General features: G+C 25.4%; 1 protein-coding gene across 3 annotated transcripts in view; it reads left to right on the top strand.

Annotated features, from left to right (window-relative positions):
- Positions 1–7,704: 7,704 nt before the first annotated feature.
- LOC142330988 (tRNA (32-2'-O)-methyltransferase regulator THADA) overlaps positions 7,705–11,407 on the top strand; it is a 78,439-nt gene continuing 74,736 nt past the window's right edge. The window contains exon 1 of one of the 3 annotated variants that reach the window (XM_075376509.1): positions 7,705–7,908. The gene's annotated coding sequence lies outside the window, so the exon portion shown is untranslated. The remainder of the gene's footprint in view (positions 7,909–11,407) is intronic. The other 2 variants (XM_075376504.1, XM_075376502.1) reach the window with 2 other exon arrangements.

The following is an 11,407-nucleotide window of genomic DNA, read 5'->3' as shown; positions in this document are numbered from 1 at the left end:
AAATGCATATGTATGTATGGTTGCCCTGTTTTACCACCTTGTTATCTCCAGACTGAATGGACCAATTTGATTAAATTTGGCATAGTAATTTCTACATATAGCTATTGCTGCCATTTAATTTTTGTCACAATTTACAAGGAGAAAGGGAGAAACAAATCTCATAATTACCATAACCTAAAACTTTACTCAAACAGTAGAGATACATTTTTTCACATAATTAAATGCTTCTTGGATAGCTAAAATTCTTTATGATGATGTTGGGTCTTCTTCAAATTCCAATAAAGGGGGGGGGACAAAAAATTGCTTTTTCTTTTTTTTCTTTTTCTTGCTCAAAGTCAAATTGTACTCCATTACATTAGTATGTCATTTTGGTTATTTATTATTCCAATTAATTCATGGATGTGTGATAGTAAGCCTAATTTTTTGCTGTTTCATCAGTTATGTTTTACTTGATATCTTCAGACTGATTTACCAATTTTTTATGAAATTTTGTTACCTTGTGTAGCATATTGTTTAGAAGTGTGGATGTGTAGACATTAACACATCAGATACCATTTAATTTTGGTTACAACTGGTAAAGGGGTAGTGATACAGTTACCATGGGTATTGAAATACAGTCTCATATCACAAAATTTTACTTCCTAGTAGAATAATGTTTTAGTATATTCTTTACTTCCATGGTTTAATGTCCATCTTCACATGGACATAACTTCACACAATTTTCTGGCAAAGCTGAGAAAGTTATGTAACTCCTACCAGTTTTAAATTATTTTATTAATTACTATCATTTAAAAAATCACTGATAAATTAATGTTGTTTCTATAAAAGAAATTGATTTTAATTTTATTTTATAAAAGTTAGTGAGAAGATCTTTTAAATGAGTCAGTAATTTAATAAAAATGGTAATTAATTTCTGAGTTTAGAATGCTTACATAACAAGATTCTATATTCCTCGCATTTATCAATAGATTACACACCAATTTACTATAGAAAACCCACCACAATTGACATAGTTATCCCCAATAGAACTAACCACTTCAAACAATATTTTTACCATGATATATGAGATCTTATTTACGATAGATTAACAGCATTTTTATTACAAAGAAAAAGAAAAAGAGTTTACATATTAAATTGGAGTACATAATAGGCAGACTTCACTTGCAGATAAATAGACATTAGATAAACATTCACTATAAACATAATTAGAATCAGCCTTTTCAAATCACCTAATAGAAACAAGATGCAAAGACATTAATCACAACACGTAAATTTTACATGTTTGTATCAAACATAAAAACCAAGATCTCAAAACAACTGAATAATAAAAAATGTATATAAACTTACAAAATTTGACCAGCATTTAAAAATAATCACAACATAAAGTGAATTGTAAAATTTGATTATATACTTATGAAATTTACTACTTCTAAACATTTCTGTCACTGGTTACTAACAACAGTAACAAGTGCAACTGAAAAGTTTTTGAATTAAATTATTAAAAAGTTTTTATTTATAATTCGTTTATGATTTGGTTCGTTATTTCAAAAGTTTATAGTTAAAATAATTTTATATATATAGTTATAATAATATATATATTTATACACACGCACATGCACACACACACACATTTATTTATTTATTGCAACCTGTTGCTAACTTAAGATGACTGTTAAAATGAACATTACTATTTTAGGTTATTTGTAAATGATGTTTTTAGCATTTATGCTTTAAAAATTTATTTTAATTCTACACTGTATTTGAAAATTATAAATTGATGATAGATTTTGTAATTTTTAATTGTTAATTCTGTATATCAATTCTTTCACTGCTTATTAATTTTTGGCTCTTTCCCATGCTGTGTTTTTGCTGAAAAAGGTTTCAATACATCAAGTATTTATTTTAATTTACTCTTATACGTATTATGAATACATCCCTTTATCTACTTTATCAAATATTAAAGTTTGTTTAAAACCAATTTTTTTTAAATGTAAAATTTTCTCCAGAAATCATATTTATGTTAATCATTAAATGTTCAGTTGCATGAACCTCAGAGCCCATGTTATTTTTTTTTGCCATTTTTAAAACTGTGTTAAATTATAAAATTATTTTAAAGAGAACTAATAAAAAAAAAAGCTAGATTAGTTAAAGGAAAAAAAAATAGTTATAAAAACCTTATATTATATTGAACAATATTATAAAAAAGAGATATTACTTTATGCTCAGTAAAAATAAAAGCAATGCAATTACAAACATTATTTATTACTATTGAACATTATTATATTCTTTAACTAAAAATTTAATATTATTTAATTAAAATATATTATTTTTAATAAAATATTTTTTAATTAAAAATGTCAGTTATATTAAGTAGTAAAAGGAGGAGAAATTTGGCAGTCTTAGGTTAAAGTCAAATTAATTGTTAAAGGATAATTCCAACAGTTTGACTGTTTAAGTTTTTAAGTTTAATGAACTACTGAAAGGGTGTAAACAAAAAAAAAATCATGATAGCAGTTTATGTTCTCAGTATTTTGAGGAAAAATTACGGACAAGCAAAATTAAATTTGACTTTCTAGAAATGATGATCTAACTAGATATTAATTACTTGATTTAACAAGTGTGTGATTACAATAAAAATAAAAAATTAAAATTATATTTTTTTGTTGTATTAGCTGTATTAAAACATATAGTCTCAGTTATCAAATTCAAATTAAAGTAATATGTTAATTTTTCCTTGTAAATACGCAGGCAATGTATATTCTTCTTCTATGTAAGGCCTTCTTTTACTTCCCCGCCTAGCACTATAGCTGATCTATAGCTACAAAAGGGAAAGTATGGTAATTGGTCCAATTTGGGCATATGTGGTTTTCACCAGATCTTTATATTTTGACACCTGAGGAACCCAAAAAACTGTGTGTACAGTGTCAGGTATTACACCCTGAATCACCTTATATCTTCAGAACTACTTGACTGATTTTGACCAAACTTGGTTAATTCTATAAATGGGGCATTGATACCATTAAATTTTCAACTTAAAATGTCAAAGAAGTGAGGCTGTAGAGCAAGGTCACCTGGCTCAGTTTTTCTTGTAATTATGATAAATGCAAAGCATCTGAGGTATTAAAAACACTAGATAGACACTAGTCTATCTTTTTCTGATAGAAATAGTTCTCTTTAGAGCTATCCCCTATGTTGAATAATGTGATGGTGTAACTTGTAGAAATGAACATCTGCATTCCGGTGCACTTGTCATTCTGATGAGCACAAGAAACCACTTTACTCCTCACTTTCTTTAGTATGCAAGGCATGGGAACCTTGTTATCTTAAGAATGGCTGTGCCAGTTCTTTGTCCTACCATGTTTTTGGTTATGGACTTAATGCATTTTTTGCAATAGATACAGAGAGATTTGTTTAATTCTCTAAGATTATAATTATGATGGCGTTCCTCCAGGTACATGGAGGAACAGCGATACAACTGGACACATGGTATTCCTCGAGGTACAAGTTTTATTCAGTGCCCAGAAGAAAACCCTCAATCAAAATTCTAAAAAAAAGATTTGTTTGAAAGTTGTTTCAAATTTTTTATCCTCTGTTTCCATTTACTTGAAATTCATTCATAGATTTTAAAATAAAAAAAACTATTTGAAATTAAAAAAAACAAAAAATGTTTCTCTGTAAATTGCTTATAATTCTGTTCAATTTTCTTGGCTTCAAATTTTTTGCTAAAATTCATCTTCAGTGAGTGGATTAAAAAATTACCAAAATTGTACTGTATCTAGTTTTTTTTTTATATTGCATCTTGAATGAGTAAATACCAAAAATTAGTAATAATAAGAGGTGGCAGCAGCCTATTGATAATTGTTTCGTGTTAAGAACATTAGATTTCAGTCATATAAATAAACATGCTTAGGTAAAATGTTTCATTGTAAAAGATTATCTTCATATGTAACCTAAAAACAATAGAGATCATGGATTCAATAACATGAAAATTAAATGCATCTCAGCAATAATTATTGTTTATAGAAGATATATTTTAATTATATTTACAGAATATAGATATTACTCTGTATAAAATATTGCATCAATCACATTCTTGTGAAAAAGTAATATTTTGTTTAGAATAGTTGATGATATTTTGAGAACAGTTCACTAAATTTTGAACTTAGATAATTTTTTTTATATTAATTACAAGAATAAAAAATTTTTTTATATTTAAATAAATATTTATCAAAAATATTTTTTTTTATATTTAGTTTATATTATTTAGTTAAATATTTTTTTAAATATTATTTACTTTTCTATGTTATCTTGTAGGGCCATGGATTTATTTCCTAAAACAGATACATGAATTCAATGAACCAAAATATTATTTAAAAAATTACATTGATAGTGTAATAAGCTCTTTGTTTAAGCTTTACCATGAACCCAATAATGGAGTTATCTGGGTAAATTAACAGCTACAACTGTCTTCATATTGTAGTAAAAAAATAATCAGATCAGTCCAACTTATAATATTATTTATAACATTAATTTAAATAAAGTAATGTAACAATGTTTATAAAGAGTGTTCAGTTCACTGTGATTTTAAGAATGTTTATTCATTAAAATTGATGTACTGATATAATTTTTTTAATTTAGAAAACTGTTTGTTTATATGAATTTTAAACAAATTCATGATGAACAGATTTTTTTTTTTAAATTGAGCAACACAAAAATATGTAAAATTTCTTTAAAATTTGTTCACACATCCTTAAATAACAAAATAAAAGTTTAGGTTATTCTATTCATTTCTTATAATCCTATTGGCTGACATTACAATTTTATCACCCAGACTGCTAGGATTTTAAAAGAATTTTCTATTTTTAAATATATATTCATTTAGAGGACATCCTGGTTACATTTATTTACTAGACACTTTTTAAAATTATAGCTGTAATATAAAAACAATTATGTAATATAAAAACAATTTACATATAAATTTTCCTAATTTATATGTAAATTCAGATGTGTTGTTAAAATCCAACTATAATAATATACTATCCAAAAAAAATGATATGAAATTATGTTGTTACATACATATGTTCTTGTCCATGATGGTCAGTTATGAAATTAATTAAAAATTTAAGCTTTTACACCAACTAAATTAGATAATAAAATGTAACTTACCTCAAAACTTTTCAGTTGCGGTCTTCCTTACAAAGTGACAAGTATAGTGTTTTTATAGTAGCATTGTGATTTTTTTTTTTTAATTACAGACACATATTATTGTAAATTGGGTTAAAAAATGTATTTGATATGAATTATTTGTTCAGTTAGTTTATGTTGTTAAGCAATTTGTATTATATTTTGTAATCTTCAATCATGTTAAAATGTGGTGGTTCTTATGTATGTGGAAGAATGTCAAGGTTGTAGCCAATATTGGTGGATTTATAATTTAGTTCTATGTGGTGGTTAGCAAATGTTAATCTGTGTTGCTGAGGAGGGCTTTTAAATGTCCATTGTATCTTTGTTTGAAACTGCTGTTCTTTTGACAAAATGTAAAACATTGCACGGTTAGAATAGTTAGTTTATTTATTTCAGGGGTATTATATTTGTTTAGTAGTTTTGTTCTTTCTACAATAATTACTTTTGTTTGTTGTTTAGTAGGCTACATTGTAGCCAGATTTTTTTGGGTTTGTAAACCATTTTTTCTGAAATTTCTTTTTGTATTTTTTAATGGAATTTTTTATCTTAGTAATATTCTACATTCCTAATATGTATGTATTTAATTAAAATGAATTGCCACCACTAACAACATTTGATATTAGTGTAAAGACGGGAGTACTAGTCACTGAGAATAGTTGCAAAGGTGATTAAAGAATTTAAAGTAAGCTTTTCATTTTGTTATAAAATTTAGTTTGATGTCACTTTTTAAAAAAAGTTTAATTCTCAAATTAGTCTGGTGTTCATGTCAAGGAGGCTATGTTAGTATTTCATATACTATAAGAGCTATGTGAGAAACTTTAAAAATGAGGAAGAACTTAATTCATTTTTCTAATATGATGGCAAATAAAAGTTGACATGCAACTCCTATTTTTATTTTTTATTTTTTTTTGCTTAGTAAATATCATTTAAAAATTTTTCTATTCATGATAATTTTTTCTTTACCTTGAAGGACTAAGCCTAATTTAAAAAAAAAAAAAAATTATGCTTGTCATATGGATAAAAAATGTAATAACATAACTCTTTTTATTGATTTTTTTTGGTAATAATGGTTGAACACATTGTTTTAGATTTATTTTATTTCTTTCTGTATACAACTTGTTTATAAAATCTGTGTAAAATGACTAATAGTTATTTATAGGAGTATCTTTTGAACTGCTGGTACTTCTGCTTTATTTATTTTTGACTGGCTTTTAAAAAGGAGGGTCTGAATTCAATCTGAATTTTTTTTTTGTTTCCCCTGGTGACAAGTTTTTTTTACAGGTAACTTTAGTGAAAGATATTTGTAAAGAAAAAAATTATGTTTATATAGATAATTTGAGGATTTTTTTATCCTTTTTTTTTAGTTCTTTGTATAAAGTAAATGAAGTATTGTGATCTTGAAAAATTTTGGTTTTCAAAAATCAATATATAAATAATAAATATATATCAATCAAAATATCTATTTTGACCAACCCTGAATCCATTGTGACTAGTTTTGGCGTGATGCCTGTACATATGTACATATGTATTTCACATAACTCAAAAACGATTAGCTATAAGATGTTGAAATTTTGAATTTCGGACTGCTGTAACATCTAGTTCTGCACTTCCCTTTTTGATTGCAGTTGACTGAACCAAAAGTGTTCAAAAAAGCGAAAATCTAAAAAAAAATTGGATTTTGGACTTTTTCTTAACTGCAGTAATAAGCCCTCATTGAGAACTTTTCAACGATGTATCATTAGTAGTACTCTTTTAAGTGGTTCCAGATTTATAGCCAAATGAAATTTTAATTAATGAAATATTTGGATTTTAAAAATCGAAAGCACATCAGTTCGAATCCGACTTCATATACGTATATTTTTTTTTTTAATTTAAATATATTGATTTATTAATAATTATTAATCTCTTACTGTAAAAAAATTTTTACGATAAATAATAATTCCATAATAATAATAAAAAATATCAGATTTTATTAATAAAATAAAATATGTACTTTTCATTTAAAAAAAAAATGTGTGTGTAATTTAATAGGTGTTCAAGGAAGTCATGTGATGCCACATCAGATTTTTTAGTTTTGCTTAGTAATTGTCTTATTTTAATGAAATAATCCCTAATGTCATTATTGCTATTCAGAAAATTTTTATGCGACATTTAAGAAATTAATATTATTTCTCGCATTCTAAAAATCTAAAAATAGTAGTAGTTTTGTTACGTCATTTCTATATATTTTCTTATTTTTATAAAAATGATGGTTTCTTGCCTTCTTGTTTCCTAGAATTCTTTTTTTTTGTGTAAGTAATGTGTTTTTTGGTCTATCAGTTTGATGAAAAATGAAATCAACTTAAATAAAACATAAAAAAAAACAGTACATTTTGATTCTTCTTTATTTTTTGACTAGGTTTGAGGTCAGGGCTAAGATTATTAGTAGTTTGATTTTATCTTCTGAAAGTTAAAATTTAGAATTCTGAATAATTAAAAAAGTATCATTTGTGTGGGTTTTTGAAGTTGATTTTATTTATTTTTTTTTTAAAGTGTATTTCTACTGTTATTTTCTCTTTGTCTTTTTTTCTCTTGACAATAGACATGGATTGATGTTGGTACAACTGGATTTCCTTCTTCCTATTAACCTATTAGAGGAAATTTGGTATGGAAATTTTTAGCATGTATAAAAATACCATGCTTTGGTGGAATTTGAACCCAAAAACTTTTGGATGAAATTCAGAGGTACTATCATTCATAATTCTTGTTTTTTAATTTGTTGCTGCCGGCTTAAATTCCTGGCAAGTCTCTTTTGACATTTTTTCACCTGATTGTTTTATGTACATCATATATACTTCATTAATATACATGTTTAATGTATGTCTGATATTGTAAAACCTAAATAGTACGATCTGACTAAAAGGCCACTAAGGCATAGATGTTTCTATTGTATGGTGAGTGTTTTCTGAGATATGATATATGACTTAAATATGATGTGCCACAGCTTGTTATAACAAGCTGCGACACATCATAAAAAAATAATAAAATAATAAAAATAATTTTAAAAAAATAATAAAAATAAAATAATTTTAAAATTCTTGTTATAACAAGCTGTGACACGTATTAGTTAAATCAGACATTACAGTCAATCTTAACTGTACAATGATATAAAGACCTTATCATTATTTATTTATTTGTTATTCTATACTATTTATAAAGCATTCATTAAATTTTTGTCTCAATTTTATATAATGTAAGATTAAGATAATTATTGGCAGAATTTGCTTTAAATTAAAATTAAGACGCATTTTGCACATAATTAAATTCATTATTATGTTGTTTTTAATTACGTTAATTTTATGTATTGTAACGTTTATTATATGTTATTTTAATAATCATAAATTTTATCAGTATCATTTTAACTATAAAAACATCCTGGTGTTGCCAAAATTCTGTGCCAAAGTTTTGATATATATGTTTTAACCTATATTGAATTAATGTCTTCTTAAATGTGAATTTCTTATTAAATTGTGGTGGTCTTTTCTAAATGTAATTTATGTACATAGTTATTTTAGCTTAATAGTTTAAAGATAAATATAGATCCCTATTTCATTAGTTGTTTTATTTTATTATAATTATTAGTTGAAAAGACATCCAAATTTAAATAAGTACTTTTCTCTTTCTTTAATTATTCGTAGTCCTAACTTGTTAATCTGAACTTTTTAAATCCTGACTTTTAATCAACAAATTTATGGAAAAATTAATAATAGGAATTCTAAAAAACAGTTTCCTAGTGAGATTTTAACAACCAAATTATTAAAAAATCCTGTGTTTGGCACTTATAATGTATAGTAACATAACTGATAATGAATCCTAAAAATTACTCATTTATTTCTCTGTAAATTCTTTTCTTTTGTACTTGAGACTAAATTTAGATTGAGAATAAACAAAGATTATGATTGAACACCTAGTTAATTGAATTAGTCCTATCTCTATAATATAAAAAAGGCTACATTTCCTGCATTTCATTTTATGCTGTTTTACGTTTTATACTGCCATAGGCTACTCAGAAAATGTTGAAAATGCATGATGAGGTTATTCAAAATAATTTATTGCACTGCCTCAATTACTATTACTTCATTATTTTGGTTTTTATTTATAATACTCAACAAAAGAACAAATATGTGCTTTTGAGTATGCATCTGTGCACATGAGTATTTATCTACTGATGTTATAATTTTTTTCGTGTTCTTGATATTTGACAAATTTATTGTAGCAAAAACTCTACATTGTTTCAATTTGAAGTTTTTTCAACAAATATTTTTAAAATAACAGTTGATAATTGGCTTTCAGTAATTTTGTGAAATTATATTTACTGATGCTAAAAACTTGTTATAATTTCTCTGCACCTCTATAACCATCTTGTCTGTTTGTCTTCTCCCATTTTTATAGTACTTAAAATGTGATCTGTGAACAACAAATTACAATCCCGAGAAACATGTACAATTAAATTTATTCAAAATAACATGGATTTTATAGGAATAAGACAGCTGTAAATAATTAGATAATTTGCCTACTACATAAAGTTTCTTTTTCTTTTCAAAATACCGCTGATATCTCTTCTGGCAGACCGGTCAAATATGGTCAAAGTCCAATTTGTTTTTGATTGAAAATCAATCGAATAACGATGTCAGTTACTTCATCGATCCCTTTTTTTCTTTCGGGATATTATATTAAAATAAGAGACCTATTGTTTTTATCCTATGATGAATTCTACACGATGAATTCATTAAGATAGGAAAAACTATTAAGATCACATCTCTTTTGTAGAGATCTTGTGTATAAATGGTTTGCAAAAAACATTAGCTCAACATAAATATGTTTAGGCATAGAATTGTATGTAGAAAAAAACGTATATTGAAATATAAAAAAAATTTCATGTAGTAGGAAAATTAACGAATGAAAGCTTGACAAATGTGTTTTGATTTAATTTTTTGCATGTAGTTGAAGATGTAATTGTACAGAGTTTTATGTACAGTTAATAAAAATGTTCCATATAAATATTAAATAAATCATGAAAATTCTTGACAGGATGTGTATTGAGGCTCAAAAATCTCCAATGTTCTTAACCGATCAAGATCAGCTAGGCTGATCTCAGTCAGACCAATTCTGGAGTCTGAATAATTTTAGAGCAGTTACTGTGGAACTTTGATGCGCTTTAATAAAAAAAACAAGAATTCTAATCGATAAACTAGTTTACACATAAGATGATTGTAACATTTTTAATTAGGATTCTTAAACACAATTCATATATCCAAAATCATTCTTATTTATTTAATGAAATGAATTTGAAAGTAAAAAGGTGTCAAAAAACTGTATTTTAAAGATTATATTGGTAGCATCGCTATCTCTCTTGTCAAGTTGTCATACTTGCCAGAGGTAGTGCTAATGAAGCCTCTTGATACAAAAGTTATTATTGACTTAAACATAAAACAAATTATTTATATACAATTAAAAGACTAATTTAAAAAAAATATTTATTGTTTTTCATACACCCTAGAAAAAATGACATGAGTGTTGAAATAAAATCAGATATGGTATCTATAAAATTGCTAAAAACAGATACAGAATCTTAAGATATACAAAATGACCCTTCATGTAATATAAATTGCATAATAAAAATAAATTATCAAATTGAAAATTTGGAGAAATCTCATATATACAAATTTAAATCTAACAATGCTAATATTATAAACAAGCAGGTTCAGTTAAAAAATTGATTGAGACTGTTGCTGCCACCATCTGCCATGATCAAATTATAATTTCCATTGAAAAATAACATTCAGTTATAATTTATATGATTAAAGGGAACCATTTTTTTTAAATTATTTTTTATAATTTGAATTTTTTTTAAGCAATCTATTAAATTTCTTTTTTAAAATTATGGCACTGATGATGATGATAATAATGAATGGATCCACCAGAAATATAACATCTTGTAGAAACGCTATTAATATATAATTTTAGTAACTTTAATTAATTACATTACAACTCCACTATAACATGGCCAAATGGGGACATTGATTATACCCGCGTTATGGGCTAATCGCATTATTTCGAAGGTGAAGTGAGAAACAATAAAAATAAATGACCATTGAGTTAACGTTGTATTATAATAATTAAAATATTACCAAAAGATACAGCTACAAATAAAATTACTTTGATAAAATAAAAATTTTGAATA

This window comes from Lycorma delicatula, chromosome 10 (assembly GCF_047948215.1).
Source record: "Lycorma delicatula isolate Av1 chromosome 10, ASM4794821v1, whole genome shotgun sequence".
In the NCBI taxonomy this organism is placed as follows: Eukaryota; Metazoa; Arthropoda; class Insecta; order Hemiptera; family Fulgoridae; genus Lycorma; species Lycorma delicatula.
This window is presented reverse-complemented; position numbering and strand designations above follow the sequence as displayed.